The sequence below is a fragment of the Dendrobates tinctorius genome, unplaced genomic scaffold, assembly GCF_039654945.1.
Source record: "Dendrobates tinctorius isolate UK_male_01 unplaced genomic scaffold, ASM3965494v1 ptg000274l, whole genome shotgun sequence".
Taxonomy (NCBI): domain Eukaryota; kingdom Metazoa; phylum Chordata; class Amphibia; order Anura; family Dendrobatidae; genus Dendrobates; species Dendrobates tinctorius.
Window position 1 is genome coordinate 2,775,619 of NW_027361941.1, and position 11,179 is coordinate 2,786,797.

General features: G+C 42.5%; 1 pseudogene; it reads right to left on the reverse strand.

The window, feature by feature from the left end:
• Positions 1–3,787: 3,787 nt before the first annotated feature.
• Positions 3,788–9,503, reverse strand: LOC141072543 (uncharacterized; annotated as a pseudogene).
• Between the last annotated feature and the right edge of the window lie 1,676 nt (positions 9,504–11,179).

Sequence of the window (11,179 nt, forward strand, 5' to 3'; positions counted from 1 at the left end):
CTAACAGTAGCCGTGGGGGGTTCCTACGATGCCCTAGACCCCTCGATCACAGCCGGAGAACTAAATAGGCCTAAAGAAAGGGGAAATCTAAACTGCCCCAGAGCAGACCCCAAAGCAATAGGCAGCCCCCAACATATAATGACGGTGAAGCAAGATGAAAACACTAACACAGATATAAAGATAGATTGAGCAAACGATGGGGCCCAAGCTAACTAAAAAGGACAGGAAAGAAAAGCTGCTGTCTGCAATCCGTAAAAAACCCTACCAAAAAATGTCCCAACCGTCTGATAGGAAAAACAGGCCCTGAAGTCGCTAGGACTTCAAAAAGACTATTTCAGCCCTCAGGTAAATTCTGAAGACAAAGCAAAGAGACAAACTGATCAGAGACAAAAATGGAACTCGGCACACCCCCGACCGGGGATGGCTGAACTCCAAAAAACAAGGAAAACAAAACTAATAAGTTAAATAGCAGAGCAAAAACTTATCTTTGGGAAGCAGGAATCAGACTGGTCTCCAAGAATCCAGCAGAGAAATCACCAGTGACTTAGAAGGGCGTCGGCTGCCTTATATCCAGTCAGAATTTCCTGTTACCCAGTCATCATCTACCAGATCAGGTGTTTGGTAATCAGCCTCACTACCTTCCTTCACCAGAAGAGGGAGTTCATCAGACATCGACAGTGAAGGGGAAAATGAACTCACAACAGTGGGGCATCCAAAATAACCCCCCTGCGATAAAGTTCTAGGGCAAGATTAGCTTGCTGTATATTTTTGTCACATGGTGCCAGTGGCGGGATAACTAAGATAAGCCCCCACTGTGCCTGTGATAGCCGTGTGCTGGCAGTGCGTCGCATCACTCTGCCTGCTGACATATTGGTGTCAGCGGTGGGATTGTCACATGTTGGTGGCAGCGGTGGGATCATGACAATTTCCATTTTCCCGTTAGGGCTAAGGCTGAGATTAGGGTTAGGGGTGTGTTGGGGTTAGGGTTGGAGTTAGAATTGGGGGTTTCAACTGTTTAGGCACATCAGATGCTCTCCAAACAACATGGCGTCTGATCTCAATTCCAGCCAAAAAAGTCAAATGGCGCTGCTTCCCCTCCGAGCTCTTCCTTGCGCCCAAATAGTGGTTTACCCCCACATTTGGGGTATCAGCGTACTCACGACAAATTGCACAATAACTTTTGGGGTCCTGTTACTTTTGGGAAAATAACAATTGGGGGTGAAAAGATCATTTTTGTGGAAAAAATATTTTTTAATTGTACGGCTGTACATTATAAACTTATGTGAAGCCCTTGGGGGTTCAAAGTCCTCACCACATATCTAGATAAGTTCCTTGTGGGTGTCTAGTTTCCAAAATAGGGTCACTTGTGGGGAGTTTCCACTGTTTAGGCACATAAGGGGCTTTCCAAACTTGATATGGCATCCGATATGAATTCCAGCCAATTTTGCAGAGAAAAAGTCAAACGGCGCTGCTTCCCTTCCGAGCTCTGCCATGAGCCAAAAGAGTGGTTCCCCCCCACATATCAGGTATCAGCTTACTCAGAACAAATTGCAAAATAACTTTTCCAGTTCAATTTCTACTGTTACCTTTGGTAAAATAAAAAAATTGAACCTGAAGCAATTTTTTTTGTGAAAAAAGTTAAATGTTCATTTTTTTAAGCATTTAAAAAATTCCTGTGAAGCACCTGAAAGGTTAATAAATTTCTTGAATCTGGTTTTGAGCACCTTGAGGGGTGCAATTTTTAGAATGGTGTCACTTTTAGGTATTTTCTATCATATAGACCCTCAAAGTGACTTAAAATGTGATGTGGTCCGTAAAAATAAAATGGTGTGAAAATGAGAAATCGCTGGTCAACTTTTAACCCTTATAACTTCCTAACAAAAAAGAATTTGGTTCCCAAATTGTGTTGATGTAAAGTAAACATGTGGGAAATATTACTTAAGTTTTTTGAGTGCCGTATCTCTGTGATTTAAGAGCATAAAAATTCAAAGTTGGAAAATTGCGAAATTTTCAAAATTTTCGTCAAATTTCTGTTTTTTTCACAAATAAACGCAAGTTATATGAATGAAATTTTACCACTAACATGAAGTACAATATGTCACGAGAAAACAATGTCAGAATCACCGGGATCCATGGAAGCATTCCACAGTTATTACCTCATAAAGGGACAGTGGTCAGAATTGTAAAAATTGGCCCGGGCATTAACATGCAAACCACCCTTGGGAGTAAAGAGGTTAAAGCAAAAAATGTGGTCAATTCTGTACTTAGTATCCCTTATCCTGGTATATATGGTCGTCTCACCCCCCATCCTGATACACAAGGCCCCCTCATCCCTATCCTGGTATGCATGGATCCCTCATCCTTATCCTGGCAGGAATGATCGCTCTCATCCCTATATTAATATGCAGGGCCCCCATCTCGTCCTGGTATGATTGGCCCCCATCTCGTCCTGGTATGCATGGCCCCATCCCATTTGCCCCCACCCCCATCCTAGTATGCATGGCACCATCAGAAAACTTTAAAAAATAAAATTACACTTACCTACCTGGTGCTCCCTCGCTGCATCCTGCTCCGGTGTCAGCAACTGCTTTATGCTTGTAAGCAGCACATGGCAGGGACGTCATGCGTTGCTCACAAGCAGAGCACAGCTGCCGGAGTACTTACCGGGACTGTTCATTGGAGATCGGGGTGACTATTCATTGCTCTTCAGTAGCGCGCAGTGTCAGCCCCCGGCTTCCTGCTGCTGTCAGCGGTCACGTGTGCCGCTACTTAAGAGAAATAAATATTCATTGGATTCATCATTCATTCATCAGGAGACTATTTAATACTGAACTATATTCAAGCGGGACTAGACGAAGAAAACCCTAAAATCATGTATCATGTTATCCGAAACAGTCAGAAAACTAGCCCCATATTGGGTGACCCCCAGACGTCAGACTATTTACTGTGTAAGTTTATAAGCCACTCCAGTGTCAGGAATAGATAGTATGTGATAATACCGTAGATACCGCTCAGGGAACACTTACCTTTCAGAGATAATTTCCATATTCATACTAAATAATGGCACAGATCTCCCAGACATTATGACTGCACATATCCCTAGTCTTTATACCGATATTGCACTCGTTCCCTGACAGACCGCAGCATGGCCATTAGTTAGAAGCTGCTAATGATCTTTGGAGCAGGTAAGTTTTCCCTGAGTGGTACATATTGGGCCGTCTGAAGACTGAGTTTAGTCTAGGACAATTTGTCTGCACTACTAATTAACAGCAGTTACATTACCAAACTAGGGCAGTCCCTATAGGAGAAAACACAAGAATTATACTGTATTTTCACATACTATCTATTCCTGACACTGGAGGGGCTTATAAACTTACACAGTATATAGTCTGAGGTCTGGGATCTGCCAATATGGGTCTAGTTTTCTGACTGTTTCGGATAACATGACACATGATTTTAGTTTTTTTGTCTAGTCTCACTTGAATATAGGTCAATATTAAAAAATAGTCTCCCAATGAGTCGCCTTTGGTGAGGACGATGAAACCCATAGAAATGAGAGGCTTGGAGAGTGAGTGTGTATACGTCACCTCTACCTATATACTGAGATGTGGGGTACATGTTTTTTCTATTAGTCACCTATTAACTAATCTTCAGGGGGTGAATTTTGGGTACAGTTTTACATTTGGAATTAATAAAGCTTAGTTTTATCCTTTTGTCAGCAAACATGAGGAATGACAAGAGACAACCCATTTAAGAAGATTCAATTTTGGTTAAAACTATTCCAACACTATGAACATAAAAAAGACTTCTCCCCTATGTGACGTCTCTGATGTTTATTCACAGTTGATTTCCAAGTAAAATATTTCCCACATGAAGAAAATGAAAATGGCTTCTCCTCTGTGTGAGGTATCTGATGTCTAACAAGAAGCGCTTTCCGGTTAAAACATTTCTCACATTCTGAACAGGAAAAAGGCTTCTCCCCTGTGTGCGTTCTTTGATGGCGATCAAGATCTATTTTCCATTTAAAACATTTCCCACATTCTGAACATCAAACAGGCTTCTCTCCTGTGTGAGTTCTTTGGTGCTTAACAAAATTCCCTTTATGGTTAAAACATTTCCCACATTCTGAACATGAAAAAGGCTTCTCTCCTGTGTGAGTTCTTTGGTGTTCATCAAGATTCCCTTTTTGGTTAAAACATTTCCCACATTCTGAACATGAAAAAGGCTTCTCTCCTGTGTGAGTTCTTTGGTGATTAACCAATTGTGAATTCCAGTTAAAACATTTCCCACATTCTGAACAGGAAAAAGGCTTCTCCCCTGCGTGAGTTCTCTGGTGACTAATAAGATGACATTTCTGGTTAAAAGTTTTCCCACATTCTGAACATGAAAAAGGTTTCTCCCCTGTATGAGTTCTTTGGTGATTAACCAATTGTGATTTCAGGTTAAAACATTTCCCACATTCTGAACAAGAAAAAGGCTTCTCCCCTGTGTGAGTTCTATGGTGATTAACCAAATCTGATTTCCGATTAAAACATTTCCCACATTCTGAACAGGAAAAAAGCTTCTCCCCCATGTGAATGCTCTGATGTCTAACAAGAATCGCTTTCTGGCTAAAACATTTCCCACATTCAGAACACGAAAAAGGTTTCTCCCCTGTGTGTGTTCTCTGGTGATTAACAAAATGTGATTTATGTGCAAAACATTTCCCACATTCTGAACAGGAAAAAGGCTTCTCCCCTGTGTGAGTTCTATGGTGATAAACCAAATCTGATTTCTGGTTAAAACATTTCCCACATTCTGAACAGGAAAAAGGCTTCTCCCCTGTGTGAGTTCTATGGTGATAAACCAATTGTGATTTCCAGTGAAAACATTTCCCACATTCTGAACAGGAAAAAGGCTTCTCCCCTGTGTGAGTTCTCTGGTGTGTAACAAAATGAGATTTCTTGTTAAAACATTTCCCACATTCTGAACATGAAAATGACTTCTTTGCTTTAGGAGCAGTTTGTTTTTTATTGCCTCTTTTGTGACTTTGATTTTCCTTAGTAGTCAGTAATGAATCAGAAGATGGGACCTGTTTCATAGGATCAGATGACAGATCTTTGCTGTGAATGGATGATGGTATATCTGGAGTACTGGCATTCACTTCAGTTGTATCTGGTAGGATCTCAAGATCATCAGATTTAAAACTTGAAGATGTCAGCTGTCCCTCTGATCTCCTGGTACAGTCATCTGCTAAGATAAAAAACAATTGTTATTTTTTAATAAAATATCCTTGAGTTTTATATTTTTGAACATTTCTACTTAAACTGTCCATAAAAATAGCAAGCTATGTAAAAAACTTTAATTATTTACCAAGACAATGACAGTTCACCATCTAATAGAAAACCTTGTTGGATGAACCAGTAGTGTGTGGTGTTCAACTATTTGTTCATTCTGCCTCCCAAATATCAAATAAAAAGAAACCAATCAATGTTATGTAGGCAAAAATAATACCAATTCTCATCTCAGAAAAAACAAGTCCCCACTCAGGTCCATCATTTGTCAATAGAAAAACAGATAAGGCAGGATAGAGTTAATGCTATAGTTAGGGTTACTGTTAGGCTAAAGTTAGGATTAGGATAAAGAATTAGGCTTTTCTCAATTGTCTCCCCAATAATTGGGTCATGTCACATCAGTCATGTCAGAGTTCTCTTTTTCCGGAAAAAAATAAATAAATAAAAACGAATAAAATGACCCGTCAGTATTATAGTGCAGAGGAGGCTTATACACTTTTATGTTCTGACAGTGAAGAAAGTGCAGTGTCAGATGGCGATGTGGATTACGAGGCCTTTAGTAGCAGCGACAGTGATAGCTCAGAAATGAGCAGTGATTCCGGTCCATCCTCACACACAAGGACCAGTACAACAAGAAGGACAAATAGCGCTTCTGGAGAAATGTCTCCAACTCAGGGAACAATGCCCAGTACTAGCGCTGTCCCTAGTGCTCGTGAATTGGCGCACACCGATGTCCAAGGGGCTTTGCCTCTTGATGTAGCATTTCCCAGATGGGAGGCTTCGGATTCGGCTACTCCATTCATCCCTAATTTTAATGCCATTCCTGGTATAAATGTGGAGGTGGAAAATTTTGGACCAATTATTTTTTTAATTTGTTTCTGACTGATAGCTTGCTAGAGCATATTGTCCTACAAATTTATATGTGTCCCAATTCATCAGCCAGAATCCACGATCCTATTATGCTAGGTCAAATTTATGGAACCAACTAATGTCCTAGAAATGCAAACATTTTTAGGACTTACATTCGCTATGGGGCTTGTTAAAAAACGAGCATTCAGTCCTATTGGTCCAACAGCCCTGTTCAAGCCACGCCCTACTTATCTGGAGACATCTGGAAAAATCGTTTGGGAGCTGATCTACATTTCTACAAAAAGGCTACAATCTGTATGTTGACAACTACTACACCAGCATACCTCTATTTAAAAGTCTGGTTGAACATAACATAGGGGCTTGTGGGACCATTCACAAAAACCGTCAGGGGTTTCCACAATCATTGCTCAGCAAAGAGTTCTGAAAGGCGCAGTCAGGGTCTTTACACAATGGAGAGCTGCTTGTCCTTAAGTATAAGGATAAAAATGATATTTTTATCCTGAGCTCGATCCACACAGATGCCACAAGGGCCACTGCAGACCAACAGGGATCCACTACTCCAAAACCTGTGTCTGTCATTGACTACAACAAATATATGGAGGTGTGGACCTTGCAGATCAGGTTCTACAGCCATACCAGGAATCAAGAAAATCATATATCTGGTATAAAAAGTTAGTCATGTATTTGTTTCAGGTGGCCACATATAATTCTTTTGTGTTATACAAAAAAGCCGGAAATGCAGACACTTTCCTTGATTATCAGGAAAAGGTCACTGAAAAGCTTGTTTTTGATAATTTTGTCCCCGCCAATCCTTTAGAATGTGAAGATGTGAGAAGACTCACTGAGCGACATTTTATTGCACTCATCCCAGTAGCTGAAACAAGAAAGAACCCCCAGAGAAGATGTCGTGTATGTTCCTAGAGAGGAATGAGGCATGATCCCCGCTATTATTACCCACAATGCCCATCACTGCCAGCCTTATGCCTCCATGACGGCTTTACAATCTTCCACACAGAACCACGTTTTTGAACTGTTTTGACATTCAAGCATTTGGTTTATTTAGTGACAGACACATTTGAGTAGAGCTGACGTAACAATTTCCGGGGGTAGGTGGGGGGAGGTCTCCAGAGACACAAGCTGGGCACAATATGTTATTGTGAGGCTTAGAAAAAAAACTACATCCAGCAAAATGTCACCTTCGATGGCGGCAACTGCGCAGTAGCATCTATAAGTAAGAGATAGAGGCTACTGCGCAGGCGCCACCATCGCCGTGTCATTTTGCTGTCTGTAATTTTTTTTCTAAGCCTCACGATAGCCACAATATTATAGGCATTATCACCAATAATATCAATGCTATTATATACATTATGTAATAATGGGGGCAGGTCAGTGAGGGATCAGCGACCTGTCATAAGCCAATACAGATGAATATGTAATCAGCACACTTCATAAAGCCCCGCCCACAGCCCCACCCACAGCCCCGCCCCAGAGCACGAGAATATCATTAACTGAAAACTACAAATACAGATTAAACAACAGTAAACCAGAGTCGCCCTCATTTATGGTGGACCATTGGAGCTACTATGGATCCTGACCAGAAGATTAGAGAAAATAATATTGCTCCCCATTTCAGGAGAGATTGTGCAGTAATCTGAATTCCTTAGGTTGGAAAACAATGTAATTTATGATGTGGAGTGAATCCATGACACCAGGGCTGGAGCCAACACACCTCCTGCAGGCGGGAATAAATGTATATTACAGCCCTCAGCCACGCACAGCTTAGAGATCTATCAGGGCACAGGTGGAATGTTTGTCCTGGAGATTATCACAATCCTCCTTGAAGTTAGTTGGTTTTAATACAAATTGAAAAGTCAGGATAAAGGGAAACTCTGCTGTTATTGGACAGAAATTCACACTTGGCCTCACTGCACATTTACTGGTGTCGCTCATAAAAGGGAAGTTTGGCCAGAAAGACTGGACCTGGTCTTGTAGGGACCATGAGACATTCAGCAGCACAGAAGGGAGAGAAGATTCATCCGATAAGATCTCAGGGATCTAGGAAGCCAACAGCATCATTACCCTCCGCTTTCTCTTACAGGCCCAGCATAAGATTTTTCTCCAAGTGATTTTCTATCTTGTCAGCACCTTCTACGTACGCTGTCATTTGGCTTTATAGTTACAGATCTGGGCAGGTAACGGTCAGCGTCTCCTAATGTGAAAGAGAGAATGGCTAATGAAATCAATTATTAAACCTTATATAAGTCAGTTCACAGCTCCAGTCGTCACAACTCACCTAACTACAATCTTTAATCTCTCCCTCTCCTCGGGCATTTTCCAATCCTCCTTCAAACACGCCATCGTTACTCCATTACTAAAGAAACCCGCTCTCGTCCCATCCTGCACAAACAACTACCAGTCTCCAATCTCCCCTTCATCTCTAAACTCTTGGAGCACCTAGTCTACTGCCGCCTTACCCATTACCTCTCCACTCACTCCCTCCTAGACCCTTCACAGTCCAGCTTCCGCCGCTTACATTCGACTGAAACTGTACTCATCAAAGTGACCAATGACCTTCTGACAGCAAAATGTAACGGTGACCACTCTCTGCTCATTCTTCTCGACCTGTCTGCAGCTTTCGACACTGTTGACCACCATCTCCTACTCTCTATGCTCCAGTCACTAGGCATTAAGGACACTGCTCTCTCCTGGTTCTCTTCCTATCTCTCTGACCACACCTTCAGTGTTTTGTTCTCTGGTGCCACGTCATCTCCTCTTCCTCTAGAATCCGCCCTTTTCTCACAATGGAAACAACAAAAACCCTCACTGTAGCAGTGATCCACTCCCGCCTGGATTACTGCAATGCTCTATTAATTGGCCTCCCCGTCACTTGACTATCCCCTCTCCAGTCCATACTTAATGCAGCAGCCAGGGTCATCTATCTGACTAATCGGCACTCGGACGCGTTCGCTCTTCGCCAGTCCTTACATTGGCTGCCCATTCATTATAGTATCCAATTCAAAGTACTTGTTCTCACCCACAAAGCTCTCCACAGTGCGGCACCCCCCTACATCTCCTCCCTTATTTCTGTCCATCGGCCTAACCGACCGCTGCGCTCTGCAAACGACTTTCGACTAACCTCTGCACTAATCCTTAACCTCCCACTCCCGACTCCAAGACTTCTCCCGCGCTGCTCCTATCCTCTGGAATGCTCTACCCCAAGAAATTAGGACTATCCACAATTTGCATAGTTTCAGGCGTTTCCTCAAAACACATTTGTTCAGAGCGGCCTATTACGTTCATTAATCAAAGTCATTCTATGTGTAAGTGTGCGTGTGTAGCCCATTCACTATCTCCATCCATCTCTCACTCCCTCAAGAAGGCTGGACCTTCATTGTAAATACACACCTGTACTCTGTATCTCCCCCACCTCATTGTAGATTGTAAGCTCTCACCAGCAGGGTCGTCCTATTTTGCTTTAATTATTGTATTGTTAACGTAACTTATGACTTGTGTTTTGAAAGTGATAAACTGTAAAGCGCTGCGGAATATGTTGGCGCTATATAAATAAAGATTATTATTATTATTACATATGGTGTACCAAGATGGCGTCTATGTCGTCAGACAACACCCTGGAAGGAATCCTTGGAATGCAGAAGCTGAGATACTGGATACCATATATGGAAGTGAAGCTGAAATGGACCTATCATAGACTGACACTGGCTACTCAGAAGATTGTGTGACACCCATTTCCTGTTTCTTTGTCTTGAGAATAAACTTCAGTTGTGTGCAAGCCTTTGCTGAGAAAGGAGTAGACATCTAACTCTGTGTTCGCTGTGACTGTGAATGCACACTCAGCCTATATTGGGTCAGGTACAAGCAATCATATAGATCTCGCCTTAAGGGATCACCCTCACACTAATACCAGGGGGTAGGTGGATCCTCCAGGTTGTAAGTTCTATAGAAAAGGGCTTTCAATGCCCAAAGTCATTTGAACAGTTTTGGGTGGAGGAGAATGTTGTGGTCTAGAGGCAAAATGGTGATCATGGTAATACGGCCGGACTACACCACCGATAAAGCAGCCACAGCCGGTGACTGAGAGGAATCTGTGACTTCTCTGCATTCAGTGGTTACTACTCACCTGGGTAGTCATATGTGGGAATCTCCTCTTTACACCACTCATCACCCCTCACATATGTCTCTGTAGTGTTAATATGGGTCAGATCTTCACCCTGAAACAAATATTGTAAAAGTCACAGACAGATGGAGAAGTCCCATCTATGATCAGCTCTAATACTGCCATCTCCACCGTTCTCATTACACAAGTATAAAACATATAATACTGGTGGATAAAACAAGACTGAGCACAAGACCTTCACAGCCGTCTACACATCATAGGGGAGATCTCCTGACACCTTCTCTCCATCTACCTGATGATCCTGAGGAGCACTGGGATCTTCTTGTTTACAGTCCTGTGGAAGAAGAGGACGGGGACATCTCTCTGGTGTTGTCCTCTTACTGGATAGATCTGGAGGAAACACATACAGGGACTGAATTCATTCTCTACATACAGATAATTATAGGCCGTGTGTATTTAGTCCTGTCTATTACCTGGTGATGTGAGGTGCTGGGGAACCTCCATTATGACGTCCTTGTACAGATCTCTGTGTCCTTCTAAATACTCCCACTCCTCCATGGAGAAATAGACAGCGACATCCTGACACCTTATAGGAACCTGACACATACAATGATACCGTCATCCCCCGATCCCTTCATAGTGTTACTGTGTAATGTCCCAGCATTCCCAGCAGTGTCACCTCTCCAGTCAGCAGCTCAATCATCTTGTAGATGATTTCTAGGATCTTCTGGTCATTGATGTCCTCATGGATCAGGGGGTGACGTGGAGGCCCCGTGATTGGGCTCAGGGGTCTTCCCCATCCCTCAGACACAGGGTCCTGACAGCGATCACTAGAGGTCTTCTTCACCACTGTGTAATCCTGGTAATGGAGAGACACAATAATAAATCTCACTCCAGACAT